The following is a 26,659-nucleotide window of genomic DNA, read 5'->3' as shown; positions in this document are numbered from 1 at the left end:
GTGAAATGCAGCAGTTTGCCAGTTGGCACCATCAACCACAAGTACTTAATAAAATCATCAAAGGGGATTAGTCAAGCTTTTCTTAAAGGGTCTTAAGACATGTCTAAGGCTTTCCTTTAGTTGTTTATGGAGTTGCTTACATGTCCTTTGACAGGGTTCCCGCTGTAAGAACATTCTGTTTGGTGTTCAATTACACTTAAATGCAGTTTTCTGTTTTTAAAGTCGAGAGTTACAGTCAAGCAAGAATATATCATAAACTAGCAAATCTGCAAGGCATCTACTCCAAACAAGATTTTCTCTATAAGCACTAAGCAGCAAAACTAATACAATAAAAAGGAAAAGCCCACATCCAAACCACCAGGCATCCATAAAAAATGAAATATAAAACTGGCTGCATGTGCTCCCTCTCTCATTTTTCTCTCTCTCCTTATTTGTTTTCATTTTCTCTTCCTGTCTTTTGAGTCTTGTGATAGAACCATAGCTCTCTACCTTTAAAAAAAAAAAACAACAACAAAACCTGATCCAACAACAACAGGAAACCCTTGAAGATGTGACAATGGAAAATAACACATCTGTGATTAAAATAAATAAGAGGGAAATGGAGAAGAAATAATCATTTCAAAGGTTATAGGGAGGAATTCATGATTTCAATTAGCTCCAACATTTCTGTTCCTTGCTGGCTTTCAAGAACCAGTTTTTCTGCAGCAGCAGATGGACAGAGAATGTAGCCTGCAGCACCGTCCTGTGACAGCCCCATTCTCCCTCCCAGACACTGCTGTTAGTAAATAGATTTACACATTCTCCAATCTCCACACATCTTTCTGCCGAATAATTAAAAGCAGGATGATTAGTTTATTGAGTGGAAGGAGGAACTTTTTTATTGAGGTCCATCCACGATTTTATCAGGGCCAGCACTTTTACGGTTGTCATGAGGGTGCAGGCATCCAATTTTTCTTATCTGCCTGATTAATACAAACGCTGTTTCAGGACGCATTAATTAACAGATACAAATCTACGTTCTCATGGAAGGATCAATACAGAGAAGAAAAGAGGCATCAATGTGAATTTAGTGCTGATGATGGAGAAGGCACTCTATTGACATTTACGTGCATAGAAACTTTAAAGTTGCAGTGGAGCCCTTTTGTCCCTGTGATTTACAAATTAACAATTTTTCAGGTATAATAATGTTTCACACACTTCTGAAAGGTTTAATTAAGCAAAAGGCAATAAAATCAGTTTTGATTTTAAAAAGTTTAACCTGCAATTTCTCTCTGTATTCTTTTTTATCCCCCCAAAAAACTCCCAACTTCCTTCTTTTATTCACTTATCTATTTTCATACAGGTTTGTTAGCATTGGATTTATTTTTTTAAAAATAAATAATGCTATGTTTCAGTAACATTTATTGTGTGCTACAGTCAAAGAATATGCCCTGGGAGGGGGAAAAATGGGATGTTGATATAATTTATTGTACTGCACTCTTGAAAAATCTGCATTCTGGGGCAGTAAATATACCAGTTGTTTTTATATGACACATAAAAAAAATCAAAAGAAATTTTTATATTCTAGAAAAACTGGCAAATACGAAGCATGCTGTTCCACTCTTCAATAATAAATCAAATCAACATGACTATTTTGCTCCTGATCGAAGTAACTTTCGCTTGAAAGCCTGTTCAGTGAAAGCATGTTTTAACTTTTAAAGGCATCCCTCATGGGAATGCTAAGCTGAATCAAGTTGTAATTAATCTGTTTTTGTTGTATTTTGGTTTTTCAGAAAATGTGAAAGCATCCAGCATGTCTCTTGTATCACAGCAATGCCCTTTTAATATGTGTTCAACAAGTCACAGTTAAAATAATAGATTACACAGGCTTATATATTTATAAACAGAGATTTATTTTTAATTGTGTGGAGAAGGTTTTACTTATTTCATGTCAAACTCTGAGTCTGTGAGCTTTTGTTACGCGAATCCTCCAGATCAACCATGCTGACAAGGGGATATTTTCTATTAAATTGTAACTATTTTTTAAAAAGTCTCCAACTTGGACCCTTTCAGCCTTCTGACCAGGGTTAGCCTCTCCAGTCCCATCTCCAAGCTCTGTCCAAACCACCCTGAGATGCTGCATGATGGTGTGGGTTGGAACTTTGTCATGCGTTGGTGGGTCCCTAATCCTTCGGAGTCTTGCAGGTCACCGCTTTCAACGCAGAACTGTGTAATAACATTTTAAAATACAATGTTGTGCACCTTTCTCCCCCTTTAGCATGTACCATAGTGGTGACAAGTTTGATCCCTCTCCATCTCCCTCCCCAAGTCAGTGCCATCTGATGTATCTCAGGCGTTTGCTGGCAGGATGACTCTGTACCTTGACCTGCAGTTAAATAGCATGTTTATCTGCAATACAGCACACTCCAAAAAAACCAGATGACAGTCTGCAATAACGTCATCTGGAAGGATTGAAAGGCTTCTCAAGAGTCAGGTACCCCTGAGGTAAGAAGCTTGAAGGAAGCATGTTTTGTGCCAACCCTCCTGCCATCTTCTACTAGACGCTCGTGTGCTTGACAACGATGCCATGGGCACTTGTCAAGGTTTTTTTTTTTTCTTTTTGCCTAGCAAACTGATGCACTTTGCAGTCAACTTACAAAAAAGGCTAAGCATTTGAAAGTGTGAAGGGCAAAAAATATCTGACGGCTAGTCTTCAAAAATACACTTTCATTTCAGAAAGCATAAATGTTTATTTCCTGAGCCGAGTGTTGACAGAAATAGGCTGCAGCGCAGGCATATGAATTTAACCCCTGGTAGGCATTCTTCCCAGTGTGGTTTTTATGTGGCTGAGTGCAAGCATTGTAAATCTACGGGGTGTCTCGTAATATCAGTTAACAATAGCATTGATTTGCTGGTTACAGATTTTCTTCCTTTTTTCCCTTTCTTTCTCCTCCTTTCAGGGACTGTAGTGTTTCTTCTGCTAAAAATAGATACTTTTCTACAAACAGTGTATCACACTCAAATTGTAATTATGCCGTAATGACTCACTGAGATCACTGAGTGTGGATTGAGAAAAGGTTGATTGAGCAACTGAACATATGCTTGTTTTTTTTTCCTTTTGCATACCAGTAAACCCAAAGCTCAAAGGAAGAAGACATAAATAGGTAAAAAGGCCTTAGCATTTTTATTATAGGAACAAGGGGCATCGAGCTGACTGCACTCTGCAGTGCTCAGCACTCCAAGCCAGCTCCAAACACAGTTCACAGCCTCTTCAACAGGGCTGTTTAAACCACAGATCTTTTCAAATATCAGCACATGCACCACTTGCTCTCTATTTCACATTGCACACAGCTCCATGCTAAGCAGGGTAAATCTTTTATATTCCTGAAGACCCTTTCCTCTACTTCATTAAGATGGACTTCATGGACACTAACTCACTAGGGGCCAGAGTGAAGCAGCTGCAGATGGTCAAGTGCCAAAGTAAGATCTGTGCCTTGCACACAGCACTTCGAGAACTACTGGCCAAAAAAAAAAAAGACAGTGGCTGGACTTACCATTGTTTTCATCTGTAAACATTTGATGCAATGCCTCAATGAGGCTACTCAGACTTAAATCCTAGAGTTTACTTCACTTTGCAGGGACAGAATTTCCCTTCCACTTTGGTATGCATTTAGAAATCTGAATATTTGATCAAACCAGCTATGCAATTGCTGGCAAATCTGGGAGTTGCTTCACTTTTCTGATAATTGCCTCCTATTTATTTTACCAGTTGTTTGTGTGATTGTTACCTTTATGAGTAAAACATTCCTCTTTCTTGCCCTGGTTTGTACTTCAAATATCTTCATTTACATTTTTTATAATCAAAGCTGTGCTTGAAAATGACATGTTCACTAGTGTGTTGCCGATTCAATACATTTACACAGTCGAAATATCAAGACTGAGATTTTTAAATTATTTACACTTAATTTTGATAGATTAACTTCTTTCTAAATGTTTTATGGGTACTGATGTTTCCAGTACTGGTTTTTTTCATTTCAAAAATGATGTATAGTCACCACTGTCAAAAGAACAAACTAATATAATAAATACTTAAAAAAAAAATTCTTTTAGCTTGGATTGCTTTACTTAGAGAGTGCATGGCCTCATGGTCAAATAACCAAGAGCAGACCAAAGGCTTATCCTGGCTGCACTGAGGTGAATATACAGAAACTCCATTTCAAGATCAGACTTGTGTCCAACACACTCTCAGATGTACAGCTGTCACTCTGCCCTCCTCTCCCTCCCTGGCGCACACTCAGCCAAGAGCTTGGATCCATCCAGCAACTTCAGCTGCCTTCCAGGGATGTAAACAAAGGCCAGGGAAATTTCAGCAGTGAAATTTCTACTAGGGCTATGTAATGTTTTCTAGACATGGTCATAGCATTTGCTGAAAGAAAGCTTCATAGCCTCACTGCCCTTTACTATTATTCTCTCAAAAATCCAAGGAAGAGGATGGCATAATTCATTTTTTCAGGCTACATGCAGGGCTCAATCTCCCACATATATCTGAATTAAGAGATCCTTTTTATTATATTAATTCAAGAAAAATTGGATTTAATTACATTTAAAAGTACCGTGTAGTCTAAAAATATGTATCACGACCCACAAACATTTCAGTGGTTTTGAAAACCATTAAGCAGAAGGAGAGTGCTCTCACTAATCACCAAACATATTTCCCAGATTATGGATGAAATTTCCTGAAAGCTGGAACAGAAACAGATACAACTCATTATGCCAGGGTGAATCCATTATTTCAGGTTTGGTTTGGGGGTTTTTTTTCATACCCCTTTGCTTACAGAGCCCCTAGTCAAAGACTAATGCACTTGATGCCCGTAACAAGCTGAAATTTAGTCTGAGTGAGAATTCTCATGTGAAAGGTGTCATCTCACAAAATAAAAAACGCAGGTATTTGCCCAGACTTGAAAATGAAAAATCAAGTTCCAAAGCACAAACTCCAAGTGACCAGAAATGCAACCAAAGGCTCGACTTAAGCCGTTTGCTGGATTCAGCTTCCATGCTGTTTTAGAACTGGGTTTCTGCAATTAAAGGTACTCTTAGAAATTGATTCCCTCCAGTAAGGTTTGCACAGGGAGAGCACCGCCCTTCCCGGGCGATGCTTTGCTGTGCAGCCTCCCCTCTCCTCCTGCCACCACGGCAGAGCACTGCGAAGGCAGCACCGGGGCTCTGTTGTGAGCGGCACGACGAGTGGCGACTGCCATCTGTTATCTGTGCAGCCCTGGGAGAGGGCAGCTTGGGCTGCACACACAGAGGTGCCCGGGAGTCACTCTGCCTCGAATTAAAAAAAAAAATAGTAAATAAATAAATAAATAAATAAAAGGGCATTTGGAGAGAGCTGGGATGTTTTCAGCCCAGCCTGCGTACTTTCCTCAGGTTTTCTTTAAGTGTGTTTGTATTCCTAACTCTTGCTGTCCAAGTTCTTATAAAATATACATACTTTTTTTTATATTTTATAACATGGAAAAATGCCTGTGATAAGCATTTTTTCACTAACATCTACCAGGAGGACGGGAAATGCCACGCAGAGCACTAAGAAACCCGGGGCTGTTATCGCAACGCTACTTTCATCTCACTGAAACAACAGCAGAGAGATGGCACGGCAATAAAAATGCATTCACACTGCATGTCCCTCTCAATCCATTATGAACAATGGATTCTCGCTAAGCAAATATTCGCTTGTCAGAAGTATTTGCAACACTGGATTCATTCAGCAGGACTAAGTAAGTGAAGTTCACAGCAATTTAAAAGCAGCAAATTAGACATTTATAAACAGTGAAGATGCTGCTTGTCTAGCGTGACCTTTCACTCAAGCTATACAAAAAGGTGTTAATGTAATTTAAATACCAGTTAGGAATATTTCTGGTTTGTCTTTTACCCTGTGAAACCTTACATGATAACACTAAACAGGAGCAATTTGAGCCTGTCATTTCTTCCCAGGGTCAGATGCACATAGTGAGATGTAACCCACTACAGTTTGAACTGATTTCAGTACTGAGAGCAGAGGCACCCTTCTCCAACCACCCAAATATTTCCAGGCAGCTGCTTTTAAATTTCCTATTTCTAGTTAAAGTGCAAGATCTTGTGAGCTGCTTCTTTAGCATTAGTAATGGAAAGGAGCTGGAAAATGGGACTGATTAAGGATGTCTCCCTGACTTCACATAACCAGTTGCTAACACTCTGCAGTGAACCACTAAAGATAAAAAAACCTGGTGAGTTGCCCTTGCTTCAGAACATAGTTGGTAGGACCTCCATGTATGGAGTTCTATGTCTACTTTACAATGGCATTTTTGGAAATGTTTAAAGTATTGTACTCTTTATTTCCATTATAATTTCACACCTTATTATCTCAGTATTCACTGAGAAGAAGGAAAATGTAAGACAAGAGAGTTAAACAGATTAATACCTGATTTTCCCTTCAGGCTGATTTTACCACTGGAACTTCCACAATTTTAAACGGCTTTACTGCAAGCTGAAACCAACCTTACATTAAAAAGATATAAGATGAAACACTTATATTTTGCTTTATCACCAGGTGCTCTGAGAACAGAGAAACACTTGGTAAGTGTTTTCCAGGAAACTGCTTCTTTTTTTTTTAATTCCCCCTTTTTTTTTGTCCATGTAAGACAGTTAGGACTTCTGGTGCACTACCTCCCTGCAGTGAGGCGCTGAATTCTAAGACATGGACAATGTAAAAAGTTTAAAAATTCAGACTAGTAGTGCAATATGGCACAATGAAGCTGTAAGTCTCCTTCAGGTCACCAATATGAACTCACAGATTCCTGAGGGTGATCTTTTCAATGCACTACATATGTGATCTGATCTGCTTCTTTAAAGTTAACTCTTCCAGTTCTTTAAAATTTAACCTTCAAATATGGTTTGGCTAGAGTACAGGATTTTTTTTCGTCCCCTTATTGAAGATAGCAGAGGCGGATGTCATGATATGGTGTGCTCCTAAAATCACAGGAGAAAATGGAGCAGGATTGTATTTATGGCCTTGATTAGGTTTTTTTTCACTGAGCCTTTATAAAAAAACCCATTAATCATATTTTCAACATAAATATTGATTTCACCCAAATTCTTCTTCAATCTGTTCTGGATATATGTATTTGAGTATGAGTACAATAAAGCCAGGTTTGTAGGCGGAAAAATAAAAACTACACTAAGTCATTAGTAAAGTGCACATAGATGAAAAATAAAGAGTACAATGAACAGGGCTGAATTTCTTCCAAAATCCATTCTAGAGAACAGCAATACAGTTCAGCTTAGAATAGCCAGCATAATATCTGCATATCCTGTGTGTGGTATGCCTTACCTAGATCCTTCCAAGAGTTCAGCTAGCAGAAATATAACTACAATCACACATAATTAAAAAGTGCCCACCCTTTTTCCTCCTTTTTAATTTTTACTCAACTAAACAAAAAAAAAAAAAAAAAAAAAAAAAAGCACAAACTTGACAGAGGAACCTTGCTAAACTAGTAAAAACAATCAGGGCTGGTTCAGGTGCTGCTTGCTTCAACCTTTGTACGCATCAGCCTCCCAACAATCACATATATTGACTAGGGATATCAAGAAATTTAAAAGCTCAAGCTTCTTCAGCACACTAGTCTTCAAAATCAACTTTGCTGGATTGTAAAGTATCACTTCTAGGGTTTTTTTCCACAGAAAGGAGGGATTTCTTGTGCATTTAATATACGTTGCCTTTTATTTGTAACCTCTACAGGTCTGCTTTGAGAGGGCTTTTCCGCAAAGAGTGCTGGGTCACTGCTGTTTGCCTTTTGCTCCCCTGGGGAAGCCACCAGTCATTTCCTCCCTGAGAGCTGTGGCAATCCCTGCTCCCTCCGTCTTTCCATCAGGCCAAGTCAGGTTTCCAGGAATTCCCCAATCATGTTAATAATATGAATCCAATACAGGAATGTATTAGCATATGGAGACAACCACGCTTGTGAGCCAATCAACGTATCTCTGTTAACCCTGTGTGTGCTGAGCTACCTAAAATCTCTTTCCACTGCCAAAACAAAATCTTCAGATTGCAAAATTTTGGGTAAATATCCCCTCCCACCCTGTGGCAGGAAAATAACAGCTCAGATCACTGTCCTACACATCTTCCATCTTCTTCCTAATTTTTAAAACTTTTCTGCTGGTTAGTTGATTTTCTTAATGTGCTGCAGATGCCAAAAATTTCAGATGATGTTTACAGTCTCCCTGGTTTGGGGAAGAGAGGCACATATTCTCCTACGTGAATGTGAAATTTCTAGTTTACCTAGTTGAGTGTGCATGTCCCATTAACATCATCTCTGGAGGCTGTGTCTTAAGTCTACAACAGTCCACACACAGGGAAAAAAAAAAAGACAGAAAAAAGAAAAGAAAAAAAAAATGGAAGCTGCCTGATTCTAATACACCTAATTAGCCATCGGCAGACTCTTAATTGCATACATTAGGATGATTCCATAGTGGAGATTAATTCTAAATATACCCAAGCAGCTGGTTAAGATGCCATGGATTACAGTGTGGACTGTACTTTTCCACTTAATTAGATATCAAAATTAAGCAGCAACAAGCATTTTGACATAACGGGGATCAAGCCGCCGCTTGGCATCCCAGAGCTGCACTAAAGTGACCGCTAAACAGAGCCGCACAGATGGAGAGATATTAAATGCCGCACTGGAAAGTAATTTCAAATAATAAAATATCAATATTTACATTTTAATTACCCCTACTGAGAGCCGCTCTGTCATTTTCACTATTGCCGACACAGCAAGGGGTAGTGGAATGACATTGCGGCTCTGACTGCAATGACTATTTTGTTTCCATTAAAGAATGACAAGTGGTTTAGAGGCAGTGACACCCAGTGTGTGAACAAGAATGACAGCAGATCAGAAAATTCCTATTAAGGGAATAAATGACTCAACAAGAGAATTTACTTTAAGCGGCCAGCTCCTCCTTGAAACACATAATCCTTTCTAAATTTCCTGCAGGAAGTTTATTATTAGAGGTGCCTTGGAGAGACCTTAGCTTCTCATCAAATATTTAGAACGATAGGACCTTACATGATGACTGGTCAGTTTAAAAACAGTAACATTCAATGCTTATCCAACCTAAGAGTTACACTGAGAGTTTGCATGAATCAAAACAGTTTTGAGGGAGAGGGGAAGGCACATAGTGAAAAGGAGATTCCTTCCCCTAAAGACCTGAAAGCTTTGCTGGCTCATGGAGAACATCAGGGTTATTTTTGCTGTCTTCACCAGTTTTACTGCCATTGGCACAGCGAGTACTCCACATCCCACCTGGGTTACAATTTGTTAGCCCCCCGAATTGTACCCAGCAGTTGATCACAACAGGTAATGTGCACACACACAGCTTCAGGCCTCTTGTCTCTCCCTGCCTATTCCCTGCACATATATAAGCAATTTTTCTTTCAGTATGTACATCAGAAATCCATGAGACACCTTTGCAGCACCTTAGGAATCTAATTACTTCTGATCAGGTCTGAGGTCAATCTCATGGAAAATATTATATTACATCTGACATGCTGCATTTACAAGATGAAAAGGAAAGAAGGAAAATATCAAAACAGTAAAGAAAAAAAAATCTTCCTTGGGGATGTCTGTCAAACTGCAGAGACCTTCAAAGAATTTCAATGGCCTCAGACATGAGAAAGTGGGTAAGAGTAAATCCTTGGTCAGTACACCCAATACGCAGCTAAGTGACCCTCCTCCTGAGTCATGGCATGCATTTATTTAATAATGTGCAGAGCTCAACTTCTATAAATGTGACAAATGGCTAGAACAGAACACAGAGGAAAAAAGGCATGAAGATTTTTACAGAACAGAAAAGAACAACTTTATGGCAGTGACTATTGCAGGAGTTTTAGATCCAGCTTTGACATTAAGAATTAGCAGTCAAGTACAAAAATTTTACTCTGACATTAGCTGCTTAACTAGTTATCTTCTTTTTCTTGTCTTTTTTCTTCTCTTCTTTTTCCTTCCCCTTTTTTTTTCTTTTTTTTAAGTACCCAGGAAGTACTTCTTAAGCATCCCTAATGCTTTTAGGACAAGACACTTCCCCATTTCTCAGCCACTAGCACCTTTTAATTTCTGAAAGAGCCACGGTTGAAAATCTTAATTAATTGTTCCATACTGCTTCAGGATCATTATGCAATGTAATAAAGGCCGTGTAATTATGAAATTTTACAGCCATTACCAAGGCTGATGGCTCGTATTTCATCCTCAGCTGGACCCAATGGCTTTTAGCCACTCAGCTCGCCTTTGATGAACTACAGACAGATCTATCAGGCCCAAACAATATCCAGGCAAGGTGGCTATAATAGCTACCTACAGATGAAGCCATAGATAAAGATAAACTATAAATCTACACACAAATGCAGGCACATTGCCTCAGGATGACAGAGAGGAGAGGATGAGACACTTGGGAAAGCTGGCGGCTTGCAAAAAGGCAACCTTCTCTGTCTCTCTTATTCAGTTTGGAATTTGTTTGGTTTCTTAAAGATGCAAAACCCCCTCACACTTCCCCCCACAAAATTCCGTATTTTTTAAGGACTGTAAATTTTATATGGAAGGCAAGGGGTCATTTTATCCATCTATTAAATTTGACAAAGGGGATTTATGTGGACAAATCAAGTCATCCTCCAAATGAAGAATCCTAGTCAACAAGTTTGCAAATCATATTTTTAAAGTGAATCCAGGTCACTTGCTTCTGAGACTGAAAAAAGCAACCATCCCTGATTTCTAAATGCATTATTGTAAGCAGATGCACAGAGGTGAAGTTACACGATAGGCTTTCACTGGAGGCAGCACCAGAGATGCAATTTCATGCAACGTTGTCCAACATTATTTTATTTTCAGTCTGAAAATGAAAATACTTCTAAAATTCAGTGCAAGTTAAAGAAACAAGGGGATTATATATGCTCTTGGTACCTGCAACACCAGAATGTAGTTTATGTCCTAGTTATGGAGGTGACCTCCATCAATGCCCTCTTTAATTTAAGACAGGAGGCCTTCTGAGTATGCAGTGTTAGTCCCTCCAGAGTGAGACAAGGCTGACTAAATGATCTCTAGGTGAGAAAAAGAAATGGAGAGCTGCAGCTCCTGACCAGTTCTGAAAGAGTCCAGGGAGGAGTGTGAAAACATTAGCTTGGAAACTGCTTCTGTTAGTACCCATTCCAGTAGCCCACGGTCAGTTGTGAAGCTGATGCCATGCTCATGGCTGAGGCTAAAAGAACTTCAGGAAGACAAGAGAAGTTAAAATAAAAATATCAACAGTACTCTCTGATTTCTAACAGATCAACAGAATGGCTTGGCCCTTTCCAGAGAAAACATGACAGATTTAGAGGAGGTTCAGAGAAAGGAAAGCAGTGCCTAAGAAAACTCTTATGAAAAGAGACTCAGAAAGCAGGAATTGTCTTCCTCAAAATAGTGATGGTATGAGAGAATGCAGTAGAAGTGTAGATAAATTAATGATATAAAAAGTAGTTTTAAAGCTTTTATTCTGTCTGTCTCAAAACACAGACCAAGCACCACTACAGTAAAATGCAGGAAATTCAAAATGGAAGACAAAGGGAAATTCTTCATTCACAGAGTAGCTGGACTGGAGAACTTCTTGCCAAAGGATGTCACTGAAGCCAAGAACTCAGAGAGGGAGCTGATGCTTACATGGACAGCCAGAATAGCTCTAGGTATTAATACTCCAAATCCAAATTAAGAGGATAAAGACACTTTTCTTCCTTATTTTATCTAAACTCTAAGCATAAGGAATTAAAAAAAGTTTCCCTGAGGCTTCTGCCTACTATGGGGTTGATGTCCCCTCCCCTGAGGCTGATCACTGCTGAAGACAGCAGCATGCGTTGATGACCTATAGCATTCAGTTCCTAGTTTCCTAAAAACTGAAGCCTCAGAATTTGGGCTGCCCTTCTTTGAGGTGTTTGGAACCTACTCCTAACAAGTGGAGCTCAGAACAGAAGAGCCTAGAGAGATGTGCCCCAGGCAAAGAATTTCAAAATCACAGCAACTGAGCTCTCACTCTACTGCTACTATGGAAAGATGAAAACAATGGATAAGGAAGATCCACTGTGTTATGACAGCCACAAAAGCAGACAGGTGCATGTATTAGTGTGTGTTTGCATAAGCCTGTGTATGCACGCATTTGTACTGAGCAAGCCCAGGGTTTCTAAAAGCTACCGAAATGAATAAAGATCACCTGCTCATTAACTTGTATTCTTTGCTTATTAAATATGTCCTTTCTTCTCATACAAAAAACTGTCTTTGCTGAAGGACAAAATAATAATGTAATCACCCGGGTCAGATCAAAGAAGTGTTTTCTGAAACAGGGAACAGAGTCACAAGGGGTCACTGGTCAACAAAGCTGAACCTGAAGACAGGCAAGGGAATGCACAATTCAGGTTCCTCCAGCATAATGACAAGGATGCTTGATATATGGTCTTTAAGGACCAGTACCTGCTTTTAACATGCTTCACTGAAACTGCATGTATGGTGGGTATTCACTGTACATGGTGTGAACAGATCTATTCCTTGCAGTGCACGTGGAAGCCTCATAAGCATTCTTAATGGGGAAAATAACCCAACCAAACCCAAATCAAAAGGTTTAAGCACACACAATACATCAGAACATCTACAGACTAGACTATACAAACACCACATGACTGTAATTCCTGGACAGGACTTTAAATTGCCTCTAAGAATTTACCAGAATTTGGTGAAGAGCTCTGATAAAACATGCACTAGGGAAATTGAGAAGAATGGATGTAGACAAAGAAGCTGGAAGATCTTTTACCTTCTCTACTTTCTAAATGAGTCCGGTGGACTCATTTAACCAAATTAGCATCAACCTCACAGATAAGCTCTGTGGCTTTACGTCTTTTTATCCTCCCCATCACTCTTATCAGTAGAGTAAAAAGCAGCTATGAATATACACAGCAAGAGCATTTTTCAGAGCAAACACTTCAAGTAGGAAGTAAATGCAAAGATGTTATTTCTATTTCTATCGGAGGAGTAATACCAGTTTGCTACACTGATCTAATAATGATGATAATGTGAGAAAACGCGTAAATAACACCTTAAAGTTTTTATTTTACAAATTAAATGCATGAAGTTTTAACCTCTAAAGTAAATGTCTAGCCTGTCAGACAATGCCTGTCATCAGTATTCTGTAATTTAAGAGTACTGTAAGACTTTAAGAAAGTACAGTGAAAAATTTTGTGTGTGTCAGAAAGTTAATTTCTAGTTTAGTGCAAACTACCTTGAAAGAGAATTAGCTGAGGCAAAGTTAGAGTTTGTTTTTGCCAAATACAAATTACTGCAAAGGAAAAGGTAAATAGCCTTACATATTTAGTGAAAGACTTTCTTTTCAGTATTGGTCTTAAAACATTTTCCTTCTTCAAGTGATTTTTGGGTTTGGGTTTTTTTTAATGAACAGCTGCCTGTATCTTACATATGAGCAGAAATTGATTTTAAGAAACCTGCTTTAGAGAACACAGAAATGAGAGGTTTTGCTAAGTCTCAAAAAAACCCTGACTGCAGTAAGACCACATTCAGACACAGGAAAGATATTAGCATGAGGACAGACCAAAAATGGAAGGGAAAAGGGTGTATAATTGTATGTTTCCGCTTTCAGTATTCACCAAATGGGGGACAAATTGTAGCTGCTATAATGCATGCCATACTTTACACTGATTTTCTACACTTGGTATTCCCTAGCTGAATTGTTTCTGAAATCTATGGTGATTTTTTTCCACAGCAAATCAGCAGTTTTTCAAGAGGTCTCTGTGCAACCCAGGAGTATGACATTTACTAATGTGTTGAGATTCAGGGATTCTACTTTGTAGAAGCCAACACTAATAAGAAAGATATGGTTCAGTGTCCTGGGTATTCTTCCCAGTTTTATTAATTAGATGGAAAGCTTCTCCCTCTGGAATACTGCAAGGTATTTATTAACACTTCAGCCCACAAACTAGAGTAAATTTACAGTAGTGAAGGTAATTGTTACATACACCGGCTCTTGTTATCAACTTGGCAGGGATAAGCAAAAAAACCCCAGAGATTTAGATTATGATCTTTTTCATGATATTTTAATTGTGCTTCTTAATCTGCTAAATTAAAAACTATAGTACAATCTTATTCAGATCACTGACAAAAAAGATCATATCAATTTGCAACAAAATGTATGAATGTTCCTATCTCTTTTAATTATACAAAGAATTTAACAGTCATATTCAATATGGCCACAGAGTGACTGAGATACAAACTCTTTCTTTTGCAATTGTGCCATCTTATCCCTCAGCCCTTTCCTGTTTTATTTCAAGTCTCCTATCTTTTAATGCACAGACACCCTTCCCCAGATCATCTTTAATATCGCCACCTTCCTTCTCTTCCTTCATGTTCGGCATGATGAGATACTCCTGCAACTCTGTCTCAGCACACCTATGACTGATAATGACCAGGCAGGCACTCAACAGTATCTCAGTTACTTTTGCGCTTTACAGCGAAGTGTTAAGTATGCCCAGAGATACTTGATGTAACCATGTTTTCCTCACTGTTGCTTTCAGCTTTTCTCCTTTTCTTTGCATTCTTCTGCTGTCAGACCCTCTTACTCTTTCTGGGCACCATACGTCAATTTATAGTGCCACCAGCAATGCCCTCTCTTTAACTGGTGCACACCAATTTAACTACACTTTTTTTAACTGTGCAGCTCTCACTGCTCTCAAAAGCTTAGACTTGGGCTTTATTTTGCAATCCTTACCCTATTTCTACATTCTTGCACCCACCAAGTGTTGGGCTCTACCATCAGGTATTTGGGCACATTTGTCAGTAATTTTAGAGATTACACAGAAAACACAGTTGTACTTTGTAAGTATGTGCCCTTAGAGAGGTCTAAATCAAAACTTTCATGTGCTAATACTGCTGGATCATCTCTTGCTTCTTTGGCTTTCTTCTTGTCCCAGACATCTGCTTTCAAATGTCTGTTTCTTGTTAATCCTTCTTTAACCAACATTCACTGTAGGCTTCCCTTATAGATGCTATGTGCCCTATCTATGTGATCTGAGAAGGAAAGGGGTAAGAATTTTGTCATCTGTTCTGTCAAAACCCTGCTTAGCTATCCTGACTGCACAGGGCACAAGTCATTTATAGCTGGCACTTGCCAAATACACCCCTGTCAAAGAGCTAAATAACTTACTAACATCAGGAGCTTTCAGGACTGTATCACAGATGATGTCAGAAGCATAAATGAAGTATGAGGTACATTTATAAAGGAAGAATATGAGGAAGAATTTGGTCTCCCAAATCTTCCACTATGGGTTTCTGTAATTCTGATGGAGTCACAAAATCCCTCTCTGTCTCACAGTCTTTCTGTGCAAACTACAGATACTATATATATATATAGAGAAATTAACAGGGCTGTTATGCTATTTTATTCATTTAATGTCTGAAAACAACAACAAATATTTTAACAAAAAAAAAGTCTACAAAGTATATTCAACGTTTCTAAAAAGTATATGAAGTGGATGAAGGGATAAACTGGCTAAAATATTTAGAAAAGGAGCTTCATGTTTTCTCACACTTTGCCCACTAGCCAAGAGTGAGAAATAGACCAAAAGAGCATGAAGAGGAAGTGTTAAAGTTGAGCTCCATCCTTTTCTACCTATTTTAGCCAGTTTATCCCTTCATCCATTTCATATACTTTTCAGAAACGTCGAATACACTTTACAGACCTTTTTTTGGTTAAAGTTGAGCAATACAACGGAGTTTGAGGTGGCTCCTACTAAGGTGACCATTTTTTCCCCATGTATTTCTATGGATGCAGGACTATGCCCACAAAATGAATGTGTCTGGCATTGCATTAGGATGAACACAAAGTACAACTAGGACCTTGACCACATAGTGCTGACTTTATAGCACTGAGTCAAGTGCACCAGTGTTGTAAAACTGTAAACAGACATTGATATTATACTGTATGTATGAAAATGCACAAAATACATTTAATTTACTCTAGGCTGTGATACAAACTGACAATTCTAAACAGAAATTTCAAAGCTAAGCCTGACACCTTTCTAGTCATTTTGCTCAGAAAGATACATATTTAGGCCAGATTTCTATACATTTGTATGTATTTTTTTTTTTAATATATGAAAAATGCATATTATTTACTCAATTGCCTGGAATGTCTATTGGAGAAAAACATATTTATTTTTAAAAGCAATCCATATATTATTTACTCAGAGGATGAGAATGACTTCAAAAACCCGTTCTGGTCCATCAAATAAATACATATTTATAAATGGTTTTAAAATGCATATTATTTATTTACCCAATGGACTGTAATGGCTCTGCTAGTGCCGTTACATGTAAATATGTAATTAGCCACATAGTAAAAAATCCCCACAAAATTTCCCTGAAAAACATTATATTTCCATGTGTCAATGTACAATACCTTTTCTATTGCTACTATTTTTCTTTGAACAGCAAAAGTGATTGCCCAATGCTAATGACTAAGGCTTTGCCATATTTCAAAACCCCACAAGCTCTGCAATTATACAAAACATAAAAGCTGAAATCCTCATTTCTTCGTTTTAAAATTAGCGTTTTGGAATCCTCATCTTGCAGTTGGTGCACCTGGCCTGGATCTTTGCACCAGCCCCACAGATGTTGACCAGACTTTGTGTAACCAAGCACTCCTGTCAGTAGGAGTTTGCTCTGTTCACACACAAGCTCCTCCACACTGTCAGCCAATGCACCTGCACCATGGCTGGGCTATCCCATCTTGTACACTGCCAAACTTTACTTATGTATTTATCTTCACATGGGTTATTTTCTGCGAAGCACTAAATATCCTCAAAAATCCCTTTCTCTTGCGAGAGTGAGGACAGGATATGAGACATGCAACTCCAGGACCACAATCTATTTTATTACACAGTCCTGTATGAGTTTCGATGTAGCACCCACCCCAAGTGTCTGGGAATTAACATCAGGAACAAGACCTGCCAGGCCTACAAAAATAGATGCACACTCTCCAAGAGGAGTGAATGGTATCATTTTTAGTAGTACATGTGTGTACGTGCTGGAATAAGCGTCACACATTAAGATGTAAATTTTATTCTCTGAGCTGAATGCCAGGTGATTAATTCTGATAGCAGAGTGATCAATTGGTACAGGTGCTGCACCTGAGTAATGTTTGTTTCTGTACACATCGGTAGCAAAGGTGCAGCACTAACACAGGTGTCACTTGTGTAGCTGTGCAACATCTCTGATTTCCTGAAAACACTCACACTGGTAGTTAGGCTGTATGTAGTTCTGCCAGTTTTTTCAATTAGACCCATTATTGATGTGATAGAAAAGCAAATTAAACATACCACGGTCGTATGTAAAATGGTTAGACAGAACATAAGGTTCTGGTGCTGAGCTTCTTAGGCACATGGCCTCTGTGTGCAGCTTTACCTCAGCAGAGTCTCTGGAGATTACAAAAATGGGAGACTTTTGCATGACAACTCGGCAGCACCAGTCTAGCAACTGAGGTATGGAACATCCAGAAATACATTGATGCAAAATGCCAGGAAGCTCTAACTTTGTTAAGACAAGAGCTACGATTACTTAGTTGCTTCATTTAGATCTGGCATAAACCTCTTGTCTTCACAAAGCTGCTAGAGATTGACAGCAGTTTGAGGATAAAAATTGATATATACAGGTAATAACATCTTTTTTTTCAAAATAACAAGAAATGTTTGTTAATTGATGGTACATTTTAAGTTGTCTAAATCTCTGGCATGTGGAATCAATGCTGTGTGTAGCTTACAAGTACTTCTTTGCAATTTCTCCTCATTAAAGAACAAGAATTTTGATACCAAGAATGAGTAACATGCAGTGTCTGTCCAGGACTTACTTGCTCACGTTTTCACAACCACTCTCCCCACCCTTTGCTCAACATGATGGGGAACCCAAAGCAAGTAGGTGTGCTCACTAGAAAGCCTCTTCACTAATTTCCATTTAATTCAGTTACCAAATCAAATCAAACTGCTACTGTGAAAACTATCTTCTCACAGAGGGGGCTAAAGAATCTCTCCACAGGTCACTCCAAAGCACCTGAGATTCAGCTTCCCAAAGCAAGTTAGCTGAAACAAACACAACTAACAGGATGCTGCAGCAGCAGGTCCACCCAGGCCATACAACTCATGGCAAGAAGTTTCTTAAGGTCAAGCACAGTAAGCCCACTGTCTGACTTTGGTGTGCTGGAAACCTACACTAAGTCAGCACAAGCCTACAAAATCCTCTTTTCTTACTTCCGCATAGCTCTGCTTGTGTCGGAGCAGAGAGACAGTATTTTGCACTCTCTCTCCCCCCCTCATGTCACTCAGCACTGTAAGAAGGCTCAATAATATCATTTCCAACAGGCCCAAATTCCTGTTGAAATTAGTAGTCTCCCTGCAGGTCTGCAATTTTAGGGCCTGTACCCTATATTATTAAGTCAGTCAAAAATATCCAGGTAAAAGCTATGCTGCTTAAGACAAGGTTTTGGTTTATTTTTGTCAATCCTGAAGCCAGGGTGTAATCTTATGTCTCTTTTTCTCTTGAAAAGCATGTAAATTGCTGTACACAAATAGAGTCATTAATGGAAAGCAAGACATCACAAATCAGACAATAAACGTATCAATTAATGCCTGGGATGCACATGAGGCAATCAATTTTCCCAAATCCCAAATCAATTTGAAAAAAAAAGGATAAAGAAAAACAATTTGAATTTTCACTCCTCTAAAAGATGGGGATAAGAAGAGAGAGGGAGGGAAGCTGGTGTGCCAATCCTTCTCACTCTCTATCTTTGCTTGTTTTGTAATTACTAAACCTGAGGTAACTCGAAAAAATTGTGAAAAACTTACTCTGTCTGAGGAAAAACTGAAATTTCAGTTAAAAATGTCTACAAAGAAAGGAAGAGAAAGAGAGAGGAAGAATGCAGCAAGCATTAGGAAACTTTCGGCCTTCAGTCTTACACAGGCACAAGGTGCCTGCACTAGGAAAAGGGGTAATGTTTCTCTTCCTGTGTCTTTTTGTGCACTGATGGAAGTGATGTCCTACAGCATTTCAAGTCATTTATTGAAGTTTGGTGGTGGCAGTGGGAATGTTGTTAAGGGAAGTAAAAAAAGCAATGTCCATTTGAAGCTTGTCTGTGAACTTTGCATGAACCGCCAGGAATAATGTAGTGTGATGACAAGCCAGTTATACCTTCCACTAAATTTGCTGTCTGGAATGAACTGAAATAGTGTTTGGTTTGTGTAATTACGTCCATCTATCTTTATATTCCAGCGGCATATCGCAAATTGAAAATACTAAAAATTGACTGTTGGTTCTGATATTTAATGATTGCCAAAGACAAGACGATGATTTATTGGTTACTTACCGATGTGACACATTTGCATCTTATTAGACGGAGATTACTATTCCTTAAAATGCGGACGAGGCCTGATCATGTCTGATGGATTGATTTGATTTGCAAATGTAATCAAACTAATAAGAGGGAAAAAATGAGCAATAATGCCTTGTTTTTCAACTGGCAATCACTCCCCTGCCAACAACGCTGATATCCCTGACTAAGCAGCCTTCACACAGTCTTCCTGTCTCCTCAAATAAACAAAGGGATGCAAAGAGCTTGATAAGAGGATAACGAGCCAAGTATGGATGTAACATGGAGCCTGTACCTCAGCACTGTACAAATGTATCAATGGGAGTACCAGGAGAGGGCTTACAGTGCCTTCAGTTCTTAAAAAGCAGTGAGCAGAAAGTCAAAGAGCAAAACTCTATGACAAAAAAAGCCTTTACTGAATGAGAACGGGAAAAACGGCATAAAAAAATAAAAAGTGTCTCTAATTCAGGGAACCCCAGGAGAACAGTCCCCACAAGCACAAAATTTACAGAATAAATACCTGGAATTCCTCAACCTGATGGAAAGTTAACTGCAGAGTATATTTTGGATAACACAATTCAAGCAACTGGAATCACTGACTGTGGCCGCAGCATCAGAGAACCTACTTCCAGGGGTATGCTGGATGTTGATTTAAAATTATTCCAAATATTAAATGCAGGGTTTCTGTTGCAGCAAACATTGTATTCTGGCCAGATGCTGATGTTCCTGTGAGAACTGAAATATGGTTCTAGAAAAGAGCAGACTCTCACTCAGCTTAAAGTAAATGACCCTAATTCTCCACAGTAGGATTCTTTCTCATTAATAGTAATAATAAAAAAAAATTAAAAGAAAAAAAAGCTTTGTGCAAGGAATTGCACAAAGTCCCCCTCCATTTACACAAAGGTGGTAATTCAAGGAGAAGGCAAACAATAAAGCTCTGAGGTCCATACAGGTTTCAGATTGTGACCTGCATATTTAGGGATTGATCCAAAGCAGTGAAATCAAGGCAAGTCTTTCTATTGGCCTAAATAGATTTTCATATAAAGCTTTACTAAAGAGAGAGGTTTGAGCGTGAATACTGACAGCTGAGGAAGTGATCCTACATATATTTGGGAACACAGAGAACGCTGCACAATGCCTGTGTAAATAATGTGATTGTGCTACTTAAATATTTTCCAGACTGATTGCTAATTTGCTTCACTAAGGGATATTCGATAATGTAAAAAAACCCTTGCTTTAGGGAACAGCCATTATGAAGTGTCAGGTTAAAAACAAAGTTGAATATATAGCTCCAATTACCATGCTCAAAGACCTCAAAATATTTTCATAATTTAAAGTTTTATAGCTCATGTAATTTATACTTATTTTAACAGTGGAAAAGCATCCCGGTCAAATTCCAATTAAATAATTACATTTTGCCTACCTAAAATTCTCACTGCATTTTTAATTGGATAGGACACACTTCAGTGCTTCTCCTAAATTGTTTAGTATTGCCATTCAGTATATAAATAGCTACCACTTTCTACCATGGAGACAGTACACTTGTCCGTGCAGCTATCAATGGCAAATTCGAGTTCATCTGTGTTGGCTGCAGCACTGGAACTCAGGAGACCCATGGCAGCCTGTGTTCCCATCATCCTGTCACAAGCTGGTTTTAGGTGTACTTTTTTTTTCCTCCGAGCTGGTTTTCTGAAAGATTGTATGTCTGTCATTGATGCTGGCTGATTATCATGCTGCTGGTTATGAACATGCAAATGTTCCTTGTCAACAGCCTCTTTTCTTGACTTTACCTCCTGAAATGCCCACCTAAGCCTCCTGTCAAACACTGCCCTCTGTAGGTTTATGCTACAAAGGAAGCAGGAATAATCCTACACAGCATGTGCCCTGCTTGTTCCCAGCCCTATCTGCACTGCCTGTCTGGAGCACCCTGTTTCCCAGTGGCCTTTTGATTAGAGAGGCCATGGCGTCCTTCACAGGAGGATTACAGAACACAATAAATTACCCATCACCACTGATGTGCCAGGCACAATCCTGCAAACTCCAAATTTGGGTTGAATATATTCAGCAAAGCATTCAGCACAACTCATTAATGGGGTCTGGAAAATGTTCAAGTAACTCGAAACACAAAGAAACTCTTCAAGATTCACTCCTATAATCTCACTGAATGAAGATAATCTGGAATTCACAATGCATTTTGCATGTTATATCTGTAGCTGAAGATTCACTGACACTAAGCAACCTGCTCCTGAATCCACCCAACAGTTAACTTTATCCCTGAAAAGTAGTGAAAATTGAAGAACGGATCACAGGGTAGAATGGCTTTCTACAAGAGACTGATACAGGGAAGGACTCTAAATTCTTCTCACTGCAAGCACAGTTAATTAATGAAAGACACATGGCTCACAGTTACCAGATATAGCTAGAACCATAGCAAGTTAGGAGTCTAATGCCTGCTCAGCAAGGCAGGCATGATGCTAAAGCATAGCCAGAAGAAATCTCTGGCTAGAAATGCACGCTGCAGCCTGCCAGTGTCACGAGATACTTATGCCAGAAGTGCAACTTCTTTGAAAAAATGTATGAGCAGCAGTCATTATCTGCTAAACTGTTCCCCCTTAATCTCCAACAGCAGGATGCAAGAAAACTGCAGATTTGCCCCCGCCTCTTCTCCACCCTCACCACAACTCTCTGCTCCAGTGTTCTCATGCAGAACATGTCAGGACTTGCTAAGCGAGATGACTCTACTCTGCAAGTGCCATTTCCATTGAACTTGGAGCCTTCTGTATCTGCAGTTGCATCTCATTTCAGTATTTGATTTCACCTCAGCTGTTAATGCAGATGATTGAAACTGATGGTGCACAACATGGCAGATGAAAACATCTTGGGGAGAAGGGTCAGAGCTATACTGTGAAATTTCCACTGGTCTATAATATGTGCCTCAGGAGTTTGGCGGGGAAAATACCTCAGCCAGACCAACATACTCTCAGAGAACTTTCCAGAACACGTTTTTAAATGAAAGGAAGGTGGTGTGTTTTCTTGCATGAAGAATTACCAAAATATTTTAATACTGCCTGCTCTGCAGTAATAAACTTGGAGATGATGAATTAAAGTAACATGGAACACTGACTCAAAAGTTACAGTCAAGTGCTCCTTTCCAAGTAATTAAATACAGGGGCATCCAGTACTCGCATTCTTTGGATTCTGTGTTTCCTAGGATTCTTTCTGCACACACATACATGCCTATACGTATGTGTGTGCACAAATTGAGCATTGCCCCACAAAAAAAGCTTACTACCAATGAAGACATGAGTTCATAAAGCCCTTGTATGATCCAGCTGCTGCAGAAGGTGATTACTGCAGACTCATTTTTTAACAACTGCTGATTCTTTTATCAGACTAGACTGAGCCCTGCCATTACAGCCCAGGTGCTCCCCTGTTATTCATACACTATATATAACCAGACCCAGGTCACCATGTGCCCTGCCAGAAACGTGCTGACTGGCTAAGGGGGCACTGCAATTCAGGTAATTAATCCTATTCTAATGTAGGTTAAGCAGGTGTGAAGCTGAACTTATCCAGGGAGAAAGTAGAGGCATTCTTAGAATTACAGGATTTAACTGGTCTCAGCTGACTTTAGGAAACTAGACCATCCTGTGTCTCTGACCCAGTCATACAGGTGGAGACCTGTCTGCTCTAAATCCAACCTAAGCAACTGGCTCTTTCCCCCCTCCCTCCTCCCATCCTGGATTTACAGTATCAACATGTATGACTGAGAAGGTGCTCTTTTCTTCCCCACCCAGAACAAAGTAAATATATTTTTGTTGGAGGCTTAGTTAGATGAGCAAGTCAAATGTTTAGTTTAAAATGGCCTAAATAGTTATCATAAGAGGGCTATGTTGCTCTAATTTTACTTCTGCATTCCCAGTGTCTGCCACAATCCTTTCAGAGAGCAATTTAAATGACATATAACACTGATCATCTTATCTCCAACAAAGCTTTCAGGAATTTTAAAACTGAAAAAACCCCTTTTCGTTTGGATGTTCTTTAAACTGCGAATCTGGTTAAAAAAAGCCTTATTTTTCTAGAGGAGAGGAGTCCTGTAAATACAAAAGTGATACTTAGTGAAAATGAATGACAGGCTCAGTTCTGCTGCATCTGCCTCTTCTGCGAATTCCTCAGCTAAGGAATAACGTCAAGATTTGTTCCAACTTTCTTCCTCTGTTTCTGAGCAAGGCATCTTCCTGCCTTGCAGCCATGCATTACTCATAAGAAGCTGGCCATCCTTGAGGTATGAACTGTACAGTTTGGGGAAGTTTGGGAAAGGACACCCCCACAAAGCCTATTTCAGAAGTTTCAATTCTTTCATACAAGTGTGCTCTTAACTGGTGGTCTTTTAATAAGGTTGAGCTATATTATGGGGGAGTGATGTTGGAATGATGGAATAGTCACATGCCTGAAAATCTCATGTGCCCAGCTATGTCAGGTATGGCACTCCAGATGCTGTCCCACTTGCAAAAGGCCATTATTACTGCAGCCTCACATCCAGCTTGCTTCCAAAAAAAAAAAAAAAAAAGAGAATGGAGATTACAGTAAAATTAAAAAGGTTAAGATACATTTAGACTTCTTACCCTCTGGTAATAAGATTAATTCCTTGTTGGCTTAGAAGAAGGAAAACTGCTACTGAGTCATCCGCAATTTACACAGACCTAATCTAGTAAACCCGTTTGTCACACAAGAAGTGGGTACAAAAGTGAGTATTGTTGTCCCCTGAGTGGAAATACTTGCTTAGACCTCGATTCTGCACAGTGCTGCAGAGTCCTGAGGTGGTGAGTACACACAGGGGGACAAAGGAAACTCTCAGCTCCCACTGATACACTGACTACTGATGGGGATTTATCCCTCCAGGGCCAGATCCTTAAACAACAGAGGCTGGCACAGCACATTTGACTTGTACACCCATGACAACTGATCCTACCAAAGGCTCCTGGTCTGTCTCTATAGATTAACTGAACAAACTATGATACGTAATTTAAAAAAAATTTTTGTTGTAGTATCTGACCATGGAACAAGCCCAAACAATTTCCTGCAGTTTTAGTTCGCATATTTGTACACTCCCCTCAAAAACATCTAGATCTGCTAATGGAACAGAATAATAATTTTTCTCATTCTTTTCACCTCTTCTTTATTCCATTTTGCAGTGCATTTGAAAACTTGCAAATATGCAAGGGGGCATTTGCAGCCTCCTGGTACTTCAGTGATACAACATCAGTGAGCAAGGAAGCAGGATCTCTAACTCAGTCTGCAAGTCACCCGGGGTAATACAACACTTGATTTTGCTGGAAGAATAATAGCAAATGGCTGCTACATCTTTTCATGCTTTTGCATTTAAGACTCAGAAACTAGCCGGTTTTTGTTTATAGAAAGAAAATGAAAAGCACTGGCATTCATTACTGTTGATTTGCTCTCTTTTTATTAATCATTTCTTATTTTTAAAGGGCCACAGGAGTGAACAACATAATGCAATGGTAGGAAGATATTTACCAATTTAGCACCTCATTATAAAACTACTCAGAAACCTCTTTGTCTCTCGTTTAACATAATAATTATTAGTGGCAACAAAAGTGGATCCTACACTTGCACCATGATTAGCAAGTGATGAATTTGGGTTGAATATATTGCATTTTTCTAAGTAAACCTTATTATATCCCAAATCCTCAGTCTAAAAAACATCTAATTTTAAGAAAATAATTTATACTCCTGCTTAAATGCATGTTTCCAAATTAACCAGTGATATTCTATAGAAAACGGCCTCTTTTATGCTTGAAGTCTCCAGCTGCCACACAATTTATATCTCTTTCCTCCCCTCTTTGTTTTTCAGCCATTTTCCCTGAATGTCAAAGTCAATTTAGTGCATTTCACTTTGCTGAATAAATCAGAGGCGAAATCCTTGCTAAAAGTGAAAATTTGATTTGCTAAAAGGAGCTTAGGGCAACTATTAATCAATATATCCAGAGTGTCAAAGCTAAGGCCATGATAGACATGCATTCATTTGGAGATTGGTTGAGGCAGATAAAGGGGGACACTGGGAAAAAAAAAAAAGTGCAACAGCCAGACAGTGTAGTGTGAATGTTGGGGGCATGGGTGGAGGGAGAGGACTGACTCAAAAAGAAAAAAAAAAAAAAAAAAAAAAAGGCAACCAAACAAAAAAAAGGCAGACAGTCACTTAGTCACTCAGAATGAAAAAGCAAGTACTTGTACATGAATAAAAGGTGAACTTAAGAGAGACTTAGAGTCACTGTTTAATTTTGATCTTGAGAGAAGAGGATATTTTTAAATAAGGGACTTTTTGTCCTAAAAACTCCCGCTATGTTAAAAGATAAAAATTGAGCTGAGTTCTTTTGTTACCTGCTAATTCCATTTTTTTACTTTGTTATGATTTTGGTGATGATTACTCTTAAACTAGCTTTTTCAACAAATAGGTAGAGATTTTGAAGTTATAACTGGCAAGAGTTTCAGCTGCTTTTTTGAGTTGTACTGCACATTTATTTTATATTCACATATAATTTGCAGGTGGTGAGATGTTTATATGTTTGGGATTATTTTTTTCCCCCCCTTGGTTAATTTAATGCAAGTAAAAAAATGCCAGAAGTGACTAACCTGGAAACCAAAGTGCTTTTATTACCCCAGGACATCTATGTCTAGCATTATTAGAAACCTTCTCACTTCTCCAGTGCTGTCTCTCTCAGTTCTGAACTGGAACTTGCAGACACACTAGGAGTGTATGCATCTCTAGTTGTACACAAAGCCACTACTCTTTTGTACTGAAATCAGCTGAAATTTTTAAAAGCCCAAACAGATCCTTTGGTTACTACCTTTTGCCACAGTACAGACCCTTGCTTTGTTTTGAAAATGCTAGGAGACTTGTGGACGTGTTTATTCCATGCATTATCCTACCTCCTCCTCCCTGCCTTGCAAAATCACTTAAGCCCTCTCTGTGATACTACCTTCACAATATAAAAAAAATGAAAATTGCCACCGTTCCTAGCACTTCAAATGACAGGACAGATGAACTGCTGGCGTTTTAGGCACACTGCTGTTCCATTCTGCTTAAGAGAAACCCAAATCAACATGGTGATCTAAACCCCGGCAGTGTCGGGTGGTCCATCCATGCTAATGCTCAAAAATAAAACCGGCTGCCAATTGCTGA

General features: G+C 38.9%; 1 protein-coding gene across 6 annotated transcripts in view; it reads right to left on the bottom strand.

The window, feature by feature from the left end:
* ESRRG (estrogen related receptor gamma) overlaps positions 1–26,659 on the bottom strand; it is a 342,923-nt gene that overhangs the window by 15,923 nt on the left and 300,341 nt on the right. The window lies entirely within an intron of this gene.

This window comes from Corvus kubaryi, unplaced genomic scaffold, assembly GCF_017639235.1.
Source record: "Corvus kubaryi isolate FWS band 111438036 unplaced genomic scaffold, C.kubaryi_AGA036_p1.0 76, whole genome shotgun sequence".
Taxonomy (NCBI): Eukaryota; Metazoa; Chordata; class Aves; order Passeriformes; family Corvidae; genus Corvus; species Corvus kubaryi.
Note: the sequence above shows the minus strand (reverse complement) of the source record. Positions and strands in the feature narration are given on the sequence as shown.